Raw genomic sequence first — 10,998 nt, 5'->3', positions numbered from 1 at the left:
CTCAAGGTCCCGCCGTGACCGTCATTCATTCGCTGGTGAAGGAACCTCCACAGACGTCGCCGTCTCGTATCCACCACCATCACCACCACCACCACCACGTGCAGCAGCAGTGCATGGCACGGGCTCTTGCAACATTGCCGCGGGTGGGGTGGTGTTTTACTTGGAGCCAATTCGAACAACAACAACAACACATGTCTCTTCTTGTTGTCATTTTAGTAGCCGACCCCCCCCCCGCCCCCGGTCTCTACGGCAGGAGGCATTCTAACCGCACACACACACACACACACCGCACACACAGACACACCGCACACACAGACACACACATACACATACACCACACACACACCACACACCACACACACACCACACACACACCACACACACCACACACACACACACCACACACACCACACACACACCGCACACACACCACACACACCACACACACACCACACACACCACACACACACCACACACACCACACACACACACACCACACACACCGCACACACACCACACACACCACAGACACACACACACCACACACACACACCACACACACCACACACACACCACACACACACCACACACACCACACACACACACCGCAGACACACCACACACATACCACACACACACACCGCACACACCACACACACACCACACACACACCACACACACCACACACACACCACACACACACCACACACACCGCACACACCACACACACACCACACACACACCACAGACACACACACACCGCAGACACACACACACCACACACACACCACACACACACCACACACACATCACACACACACCACACACACACCACACACACATCACACACACACCACACACACACCACACACACACCACACACACCACACACACACCACACACACCGCACACACCACACACACACCACACACACCACACACACCGCACACACACACCACACAGACCACACACACCACAGACACACACACCGCACACCGCAGACACCCCCCCCCCCCCCACCACGTCTCGACAACGCGAACCAAAATCGAGCGCCGCAGCGGTAGCAGCGTCAGCGGCGCCTTGAGCAGCAGTCGACCCCGTGGGCAGCCGCGCGGCTTCGTGCCGCCGTCGTTGTTGCTGTTGTTGTCGTTGTTGTTGTCGTTGTGGTTGTTGTTGTTGTGCGTCCCTCCCATCAGGGGAGCGGTGGCGCAGCGGTTAGCGCGTCTCGCGACGAACTCGGCTTCCACCCGAGTTCGATTCCCGCTCGCGACCAACGCCCCAACACCGGTCCTGGGCCTCGCCGAGGTCGACTCAGCCTCAAATGTGTACCTGCTGCGACGTGGTGTAAACATCGCCACTGGGGAGACAAAGGCGGCCGGGCGTGGTGCTGACCAACCTATACCTTCGTGTGCCGTGCCGGCCTTCGTAGGTGCTGCTCGCTAACGGCACTTGCCCTAACAGACCGTTAAAGGCTATACGGGGGGTCTTTGTCTTTGTCCCTACCATCAGCCGCACGTCTGTGTGTGTGTGGGTGGAGAGCGAGAGTGACGTCAGGGGGTTGGGGACACGTGGATGAGAGAGCGTGCACGCAGTGTTCATGCCGGCACCATGCAAAGTGTCCACACGCAGCAACAACAACAACAACAAACAACAACAACAACAAACAACAACAACAACAACAATACGCGAAAGTCGTTGGAAAGTTTGCTCATATGTCGAAATACGCGCGCGTGGATTTACATCGCCGATGAGCGCGGTTGGCTACGCACGGTGCGAAAGAAGTTGAACATTGCGAGCGAGAAGCACGTGGGTCAGAGGACACGCGCGGTTTAATGAACAACAGCAATGGAGGCGGAGGAGCTCCTCCACCCTGTAGACTCGAGAGAGAGAGAAGACGTTACACAGACTCGGATTCGTGACATCGCCCCCGAGTGTTAAGGAGAGTGAGTGGGTGAGTGGGTGGGTGAGTGGGTGAGTGGGTGGGTGAGTGAGTGAGTGGGTGAGTGAATGAGTGAGTGAGTGGGTGAGTGAGTGAGTGGGTGTGTGAGTGAGTGAGTGGGTGAGTGAGTGGGTGAGTGAGTGAATGAGTGAATGAGTGAGTGGATGAGTGGGTGAGTGAGTGGGTGGGTGGGTGGGTGAGTGAGTGGGTGAGTGAGTGGGTGAGTGAGTGAGTGAGTCAGTGAGTGAGTGAGTGAGTGAGTGAGTGGGTGAGTGAGTGAGTGGGTGAGTGAGTGAGTGAGTGGGTGAGTGAGTGAGTGGGTGAGTGAGTGGGTGAGTGAGTGAATGAGTGAATGAGTGAGTGGATGAGTGGGTGAGTGAGTGGGTGGGTGAGTGAGTGAGTTAGTGGGTGAGTGAGTGGGTGGGTGGGTGGGTGAGTGAGTGGGTGAGTGGGTGAGTGAGTGGGTGAGTGGGTGAGTGAGTGGGTGAGTGGGTGAGTGAGTCAGTGAGTGAGTGGGTGAGTGAGTGAGTGAGTAGGTGAGTGATTGGGGCTTCGGGCAGCACCGCCCACGTCACGGCTACGAGGCAGCCACGGGATGGAACGCAGCGTCCTAGAGAGGAGGAGACACCGAGGAAGAGGAGGAGGAGGAGATGGAGCGAAGATGAAATCGCCTCTTTGTGTGTGGAGCAGCTGGGGGCTGGGCCGCATCCTGACAGCATCGTGACGAGGTGGTGGAGGCTTGAGGAGACCTTCATCCAGCAGTGGATTGACCCTGGCTGATGCTGATGACGATGTGTGTTGAGGTCGGTGGAATCCACGTACAGAGAGGCCTTGACGTCAATGTCGGTTTCTCTGTAATTAACTATTTTTGTTTTGGTGGCGTATCTATGAATGGATCGCCATGCGGCTAAGATCTTGACTTGAAGCTTTCGTGACTGCAGGAATTCATCTTCTTAGGTTCAAAGAAAATAACCCCAAAAAAAGAACCTCTCAACGTGACTTTACCAGAATGACCAACGGACACGTGACTCAGACTGATCTACATCAGACGGAAGTTCTGCCCGCTGGCTAAGTGGAGAAGATGTTGCGGTCTGCAGTGTGGGGACCGCCTGAGTTTGAGTCCTTCTACCGATTCTCTGTCCATCGGCAGGTTCACAGAGGCCACGTGGGAGATCCTGAGTCGGGCCTGATGGGAAATGACACCGGTGTACGACTCATTAACGCGATCTAACCCACCCACCCCTCCCTCCCCCCCCAAAACAAAACCGTGATTATGAATAATATTGGTCGCGAAAGCCTAACTACTACGACCACTACGTGTTAAATGACTGTCGTTGTCACGGTTGGAGCGCACACCGCAGCGAGTATTAACCAGGGCGGGCGCTGGAAGTTTCGAAACGCGCAAACCTCCCACAACGATGAGCTGCCGAGACGCGCTACTCACTAACTAATTAACTACTAACTAGAAACTTGTTTTATTTTGTTATCTTACCGGGTTTAAAAAAAGAGCCCACAGCAATTGTGAACTCTCTTGTTTCGAAAGGAGCGAGCTGGCCGCACACGTGACGATGATAGCATCATCATCATCATCGCAGTGGCTGATATCATCATCAGCATCAGCAGCAGCCCATTGATGTGACCGCGTGGTGGATCTCAATGTGGAGGAGGGTACGGAAACCCAGAAGGAGAAACCCGGAGGAGCAGTCCACGCTGGGACCACCACGGGGAGAGAGACAGAGAGAGAAGACCCCGACTCCAAATATACAACGCCAGGCATCGCCACGGTCTGGGATCGAACCCACGAGGTGCTGGATACGAGGCGAGCGAGACCGCGGTGATCCTTGTCCTTCAGAGGTCCACACCAACCATTGTCATCACACCAACCATTGTCATGACTCCAACCAGTGTCATCACTACTTCTATTGTCATCACTCCAACCATTGTCATCACTCCAGCCATTGTCATCACTCCAACCATTGTCATCACTCCAACCATTGTCAGGACTCCAACCATTGTCATCACTGCAACCATTGTTATCATTCCTACCATTGTCATCATTCCTACCAGTGTCATCATTCCTACCATTGTCATCATTCCAACCATTGTCATCACTCCAACCATTGTCATCACTGCAACCATTGTCATCATTCCTACCATTGTCATCATTCCAACCATTGTCATCACTCCAACCATTGTCATCACTGCAACCATTGTTATAATTCCTACCATTGTCACCATTCCAACCATTGTCATCACTCCAACCATTGTCATCACTCCAACCATTGTTATCACTCCAACCATTGTTATCACTCCAACCATTGTTATCACTGCAACCATTGTCATCACTCCAACCATTGTCATCACTGCAACCATTGTCATCACTGCAACCATTGTCATCACTCCAATCATTGTCATCACTCCAACCATTGTCATCACTCCAACCATTGTTATCACTGCAACCATTGTTATCATTCCTACTATTGTCATCACTCCAACCATTGTCATCACTGCAACCATTGTCATCACTGCAACCATTGTCATCACTGCAACCATTGTTATCACTCCAACCATTGTCATCACTGCAACCATTGTCATCACTGCAACCATTGTCATCACTCCAACCATTGTCATCACTGCAACCATTGTCATCACTCCAACCATTGTCATCACTCTAACAATTGTCATCACTCCAACCATTGTCATCACGGCAACCATTGTTATCACTGCAACCATTGTCATCACTCCAACCATTGTTATCACTACAACCATTGTCATCACTCCAACCATTGTTATCACTCCAACCATTGTCATCACTCCAACCATTGTCATCACTCCAACCATTGACGTCACTGCAACCATTGTTATCACTCCAACCATTTTTCATCACTCCAACCATTGTCATCACTGCAACCATTGTTATCACTGCAACCATTGTTATCACTGCAACATTGTTATCACTCCAACCATTTTTTCATCACTGCAACCATTGTTATCACTGCAACCATTGTCATCACTGCAACCATTGTCATCACTCCAACCATTGTCATCACTGCAACCATTGTTATCACTGCAACCATTGTTATCACTGCAATCATTGTTATCACTGCAACCATTGCCATCACTCCAACCATTGTCATCACTGCAACCATTGTTATCACTCCAACCATTGTCATCACTGCAACCATTGTCATCACTGCAACCATTGTCATCACTCCAACCATTGTCATCACTGCAACCATTGTCATCACTCCAATTATTGTCATCACTGCAACCATTGTCATCACTCCAACCATTGTCATCACTCCAACCATTGTCATCACGGCAACCATTGTTATCACTGCAACCATTGTCATCACTCCAAGCATTGTTATCACTACAACCATTGTCATCACTCCAACCATTGTTATCACTCCAACCATTGTCATCACTCCAACCATTGTCATCACTCCAACCATTGTCATCATTGCAACCATTGTCATCACTCCAACCATTGTCATCACTGTAACCATTGTCATCACTGCTGCCATTGTCATCACTGCAACCATTGTCATCACTGCAACCATTGTCATCACTGCAACCATTGTCATCACTGCAACCATTGTCATCATTGCACCCATTGTTATCACTCCAACCATTGTCATCACTGCTACCCTTGTCATTACTCCAACCATTGTCATCACTGCAACCATTATCAAGACTCCAACCATTGTTATCCATGCCACCTTCCGGCTATAATCAGAGTCAGCAGTTGTCCTGGAGAAGTCCGATGAGATGTGAAGTTCGCTTCACAGCTTAGTCAACACGTCCTGCAAGAGCCGCTTTCAGCAAGCACAGTCATAATCGTCGTCGTCGTCGTCGTCGTCAATGTGGCGTGGGAAATCCACTGCTGGATGACGGCCCTACCCGAGTAATCGCTCTCATTTCATCATCATCACTGGATGCAGATTCGTCACCTCATTGTGTAAGACACCAGGTCCCTGGAACGATGCGATAGGATTACGTAGAAATGATGATGGTGGTGATGGTGATGGCGATGATGGTAACGGTTATGGTAATGATGATAACGATGGTAACGATGGTGCCAACCTGTCATGTAAAGGACTGCGCCCAGAGAGCTGCACGTGGATTGAGAGGTCACGTGGGGAGATTTACAGGACATCTGTGCAAAGAGCTTCATAGCTCATCGGATTCCTCCACGATGAAGACAGATTCTGATGGCGAACTACTGTGACGTCATGATGCGAACACCCGCTCTGCTACTGGCGGTTGGACATACAACCACCACAACAACCACAACAACCACCACAACAACCACCACAACCACTACAACAACTACCACCACAATCAACGCCACAACAACCACAACAACCACCACAACAACCACCACTACAACAACTACCACCACAATCAACGCCACAACAACCACAACCACCACCACAACCATCACAACCAACACAACAACCACCATAACCACCACAACCACCACAACAATCAACACAACAACCACAACCACCACCACAATCACCACAACAACCACCATAACAACCACCACAACAATCACCGCAACCACCACAACCACCACAACAACCACCACAACCACCACCTCAACAACCACAACCATCACAACAACCACCACAACCACTACAACAACTACCATAACCACCACAACCACCGCAACAACCACCACAACCACCACAACCACCACAACCAAGGCAACAACCACCACAACAACCATCACCACCACAACCACCAACACAACTGCAACTACCACCACCACAATCACCACCACAACAACCACACCGCTTGGCCTCCTCTGCGGCTGTCACAACTGGGGGGAGGGGGGAGTGGGGGGGGTCTCTATCGAGACCCGACACAAATCCGATGAGCTATGAAGCTCTTTCTCGCAGACGCTGGCAGCTGTGAACAGGCGCGGTCAACGACAGCGCCCAACGCACTCGTCAGCAGCACTGCCTTAAAAGAACACACACACAAACACACGCGTACATAACACGGGTGACGTTTCAGGCAATGGGCCTTCTTCATAGCACGCGCGTGCGTGTTGTGTAGCGTGGGGGAGCATCCGTTGCAGTGTTGCTCCCCGGCACTTTGAAAGTTAAACGAAGCCTCTTCGCTTTCAACTCATCCTGTCAGCCGCACGCGCGAGCCTCCTCCGGGAGTGCGTTCTTCCACGTGGGAGGGTCATTGCCCGAAACGTCGTGCGGCCAATGCAGCGGCACTGCCGGCGTTAGCGAGGGCGGAACGATCCTCGGACTCGGCCTCGCCCGGAGGAGCTTGCGAGGGAGCCGCGACTCCACTCACTGATCTCACGCTTAGCCTCGGTATCGACAAAGTCTATAAATATAAATATATATGTGCGTGTTAAGATGAACGCGACTGTTGTGTGTGAACTCTGAAGGCGCGAGAGAAAGCGGAGCCTATTTGTGGAAAATAAAAGACGGAAAAATGGGTGGTGAGTGAGTGAGTCAGCTGACCGCGCCCCACGGCCTCCTGCACACGGGAGAGGGAATCATCATCTCGCCACCGCGGCCTCCCCACTGAGAGGCGTGCGGAGTGAGGGTCACGTGGGGAGTGGGGGTCACGTGGGGAGCGAGGGTCACGTGGGGAGTGAGAGTCACGTGGGGAGTGAGTGGGGAGTGAGGGTCACGTGGGGAGTGGAGGTCACGTGGGGAGCGAGGGTCACGTAGGGAGGGAGGGTCACGTGCGTTAGAGAGCGGACGCAGATTCCACTTATCGCAGTGAACTGGCGAGTTGGACTCGAACTGGAAGCGTCAACATGCGTGGCTAGCAGGGGGTGTTGGTGGTGGTAGTGATGATGATGATGTTGGTGATGATGTTGGTGGTGGTGATGATGATGTTGGTGGTGGTGGTGGTGATGATGATGATGGTGGTGATGGTGATGACCACCAACATCATCACCACCACCAACATCATCACCACCACCACCACCATCATCACCACCACCAACATCATCACCACCACCACGCTTCTCTGCGCTGACAGGTGTTCCTCTGGATTCTCTCCACTCTATCTTTCCGCTCTGCTTAAAGCCTCACCTCTCTCTCCTCACCCTCTCCATCCTCACCCTCCCTCTCACTCCTCACCCTCCCTCTCCTCACCCTCCTCTCCTCACCTCTCTCTCCTCACCCTCTCTCCTCACCCTCTTCATCCTCACCCTCCCTCTCCTCACCCTCTTCATTCTCACCCTCCCTCTCCTCACCCTCTATCTCACTATCACCTTCTTCACCCTCACCCTCTCTCTCACTCCTCACCTTCTTCACCCTCACCCTCTCTCTCACTCCTCACCCTCTTCATCCTCACCCTCTCTCTCCTCTCTCCACTCTTTCCCTCCAATCCCCCCCCCCTCTCCCGCTGCCCCCCCGCCCCCTCCACCCACTCCTCCTCCCTCTCACCCCCTCCCCCCACTGCCCCCCCCCACTACCCCCCCCCCACTACCCCCCTCCCCACGCGCACGTGACTCTCGCATCCCAGGCGCGCGGCATTATCTTTAACGAGAGGCGCGCGCCCGCTCCACTCCATTACCCTTTCATTACCAGCGTAATGAGCGCGCGCGCAGGGGGGTGTGGGGGGGGGCGGACTGACCCGTGGGGAGGGGGGGGTACAAGTCACGTGACACGAAGCGCTGTCAGCGAGCGCCGTGGCGTGGCTCGCACCGCGACCGGCCGTCTTTGTATCCCCCCCTCTACCCCCCCCCCCACCAGCAATACTAATGTTTAATGTATAGATACCTCCACCACACACGTAGTCGTTTCGAGGCTGAGTCGACCTAGGGGGTGTGCAGATGACGACACGCAGCGTTCGATGTCGTTGGTTGTTGGTGAGCAGGAATGGAACTCGCAGCGCGGGGCGCTAACCGCCGCGCCACCGCTCCCCAACACATTACAAAGACAAAGATCGAAATCTCCCCAGTATAGCCTCAATAGACTGTTGGGGCAAGTGCTGTTAGCGAGCACCTACGAAGGCCGGCACTGTGGCACACGAGGGGGTGGGTGGACAGCACCACGCCCGGCCGCCTTTGTCTCCCCAGTGGCGATGTTTACTACAAACCGCTCCAACTACTAATTTTTAGGTTGAGTCGACCTAGGGGAGGCCCGCGACCGATTCAGACAATCGCCACCGGCTGTTGTTGGCCATGAGCGGGAATCGAACTCGGCTCGCCGTGGTCTCGCAGCAGCGGCGGCGCTAACCGCTGCGCCACCGCTCTCGCCGGGCGACGTCTCGGGGTCTCGCGACGCACGAATCCGCCGTGCGGGAGCGGTGGACAGCGGTTAGCGCCACCGCACTTCGATGCCGGGCGACGTCTCGGGGTCTCGATGCCGGGCCGCGGGCTCACGACACGACGAGTGGAGACATGCGGGGAGACAAAGGCGGCAGGGCGCGATGGTTCTTAATAGGCGCTCGCAAACAGCGCTTCAGCCCGGGCAGCCCCACGTGGTCTGCACACGAAGGCTGGTCAAGTCCAACTCACAGTCGCCAGAGCCTCCCAGAGACTCGTTTGAGATCGGAACCTCCACCCCCCCTTCATCGAGCAGTGGATCGGCCCTGGCTGATGATGATGATGATGGAGAATTGTGGAGGCCTTGATCGAGCAGGGGATAGACCCTGGCCGTAAAAGACCCACACGGAGAGAGAGAGAGGATGCGTTTGTGGGGCGCTAAAAGGAGAGGGGGGCGGGGGGGGTAAGGAAGAGGGGGGGCAGACTCCCCCCCTCCCCTCTGTCCGGGGATGGAACGTGGCCTCTTCATTTGAGAGCCAAACATCATCACCATCATCACCATCGTCACCATCATCATCATCGTCACCATCATCACCATCATCACCATCGTCACCATCATCACCATCATCATCATCGTCACCATCATCACCATCATCACCATCGTCACCATCGTCACCATCATCACCATCATCACCATCGCACCTCCTCCACCACGGTGGCTAGGAGATGTTAACTCCATCGCCTGGTGTGCAGGAGGTCGTGGGTTCGATCCCGACAGTGACAACGCCTGCTGCTGCTGCTGCTGCTGCTGCTGCTGCTGCTGCTGCTGCTGCTGCTGCTGCTGCTGCTGCTGCTGCTGCTGCTGCTGCTGCTGCTGCTGCTGCTGCTGCTGCTGCTGCTGCTGCTGCTGCTGCTGCTGCTGCTGCTGCTGCTGCTGCTGCTGCTGCTGCTGCTGCTGCTGCTGCTGCTGCTGCTGCTGCTGCTGCTGCTGCTGCTGCTGCTGCTGCTGCTGCTGCTGCTGCTGCTGCTGCTGCTGCTGCTGCTGCTGCTGCTGCTGCTGCTGCTGCTGCTGCTGCTGCTGCTGCTGCTGCTGCTGCTGCTGCTGCTGCTGCTGCTGCTGCTGCTGCTGCTGCTGCTGCTGCTGCTGCTGCTGCTGCTGCTGCTGCTGCTGCTGCTGCTGCTGCTGCTGCTGCTGCTGCTGCTGCTGCTGCTGCTGCTGCTGCTGCTGCTGCTGCTGCTGCTGCTGCTGCTGCTGTGCTGCTGCTGCTGCTGCTGCTGCTGCTGCTGCTGCTGCTGCTGCTGCTGCTGCTGCTGCTGCTGCTGCTGCTGCTGCTGCTGCTGCTGCTGCTGCTGCTGCTGCTGCTGCTGCTGCTGCTGCTGCTGCTGCTGCTGCTGCTGCTGCTGCTGCTGCTGCTGCTGCTGCTGCTGCTGCTGCTGCTGCTGCTGCTGCTGCTGCTGCTGCTGCTGCTGCTGCTGCTGCTGCTGCTGCTGCTGCTGCTGCTGCTGCTGCTGCTGCTGCTGCTGCTGCTGCTGCTGCTGCTGCTGCTGCTGCTGCTGCTTGCTGCTGCTGCTGCTGCTGCTGCTGCTGCTGCTGCTGCTGCTGCTGCTGCTGCTGCTGCTGCTGCTGCTGCTGCTGCTGCTGCTGCTGCTGCTGCTGCTGCTGCTGCTGCTGCTGCTGCTGCTGCTGCTGCTGCTGCTGCTGCTGCTGCTGCTGCTGCTGCTGCTGCTGCTGCTGCTGCTGCTGCTGCTGCTGCTGCTGCTGCTGCTGCTGCTGCTGCTGCTGCTGCTGCTGCTGCTGCTGCTG

Source organism: Lampetra fluviatilis, chromosome 62 (genome assembly GCF_964198595.1).
Source record: "Lampetra fluviatilis chromosome 62, kcLamFluv1.1, whole genome shotgun sequence".
Lineage (NCBI taxonomy): Eukaryota > Metazoa > Chordata > Hyperoartia > Petromyzontiformes > Petromyzontidae > Lampetra > Lampetra fluviatilis.
This window is presented reverse-complemented; position numbering follows the sequence as displayed.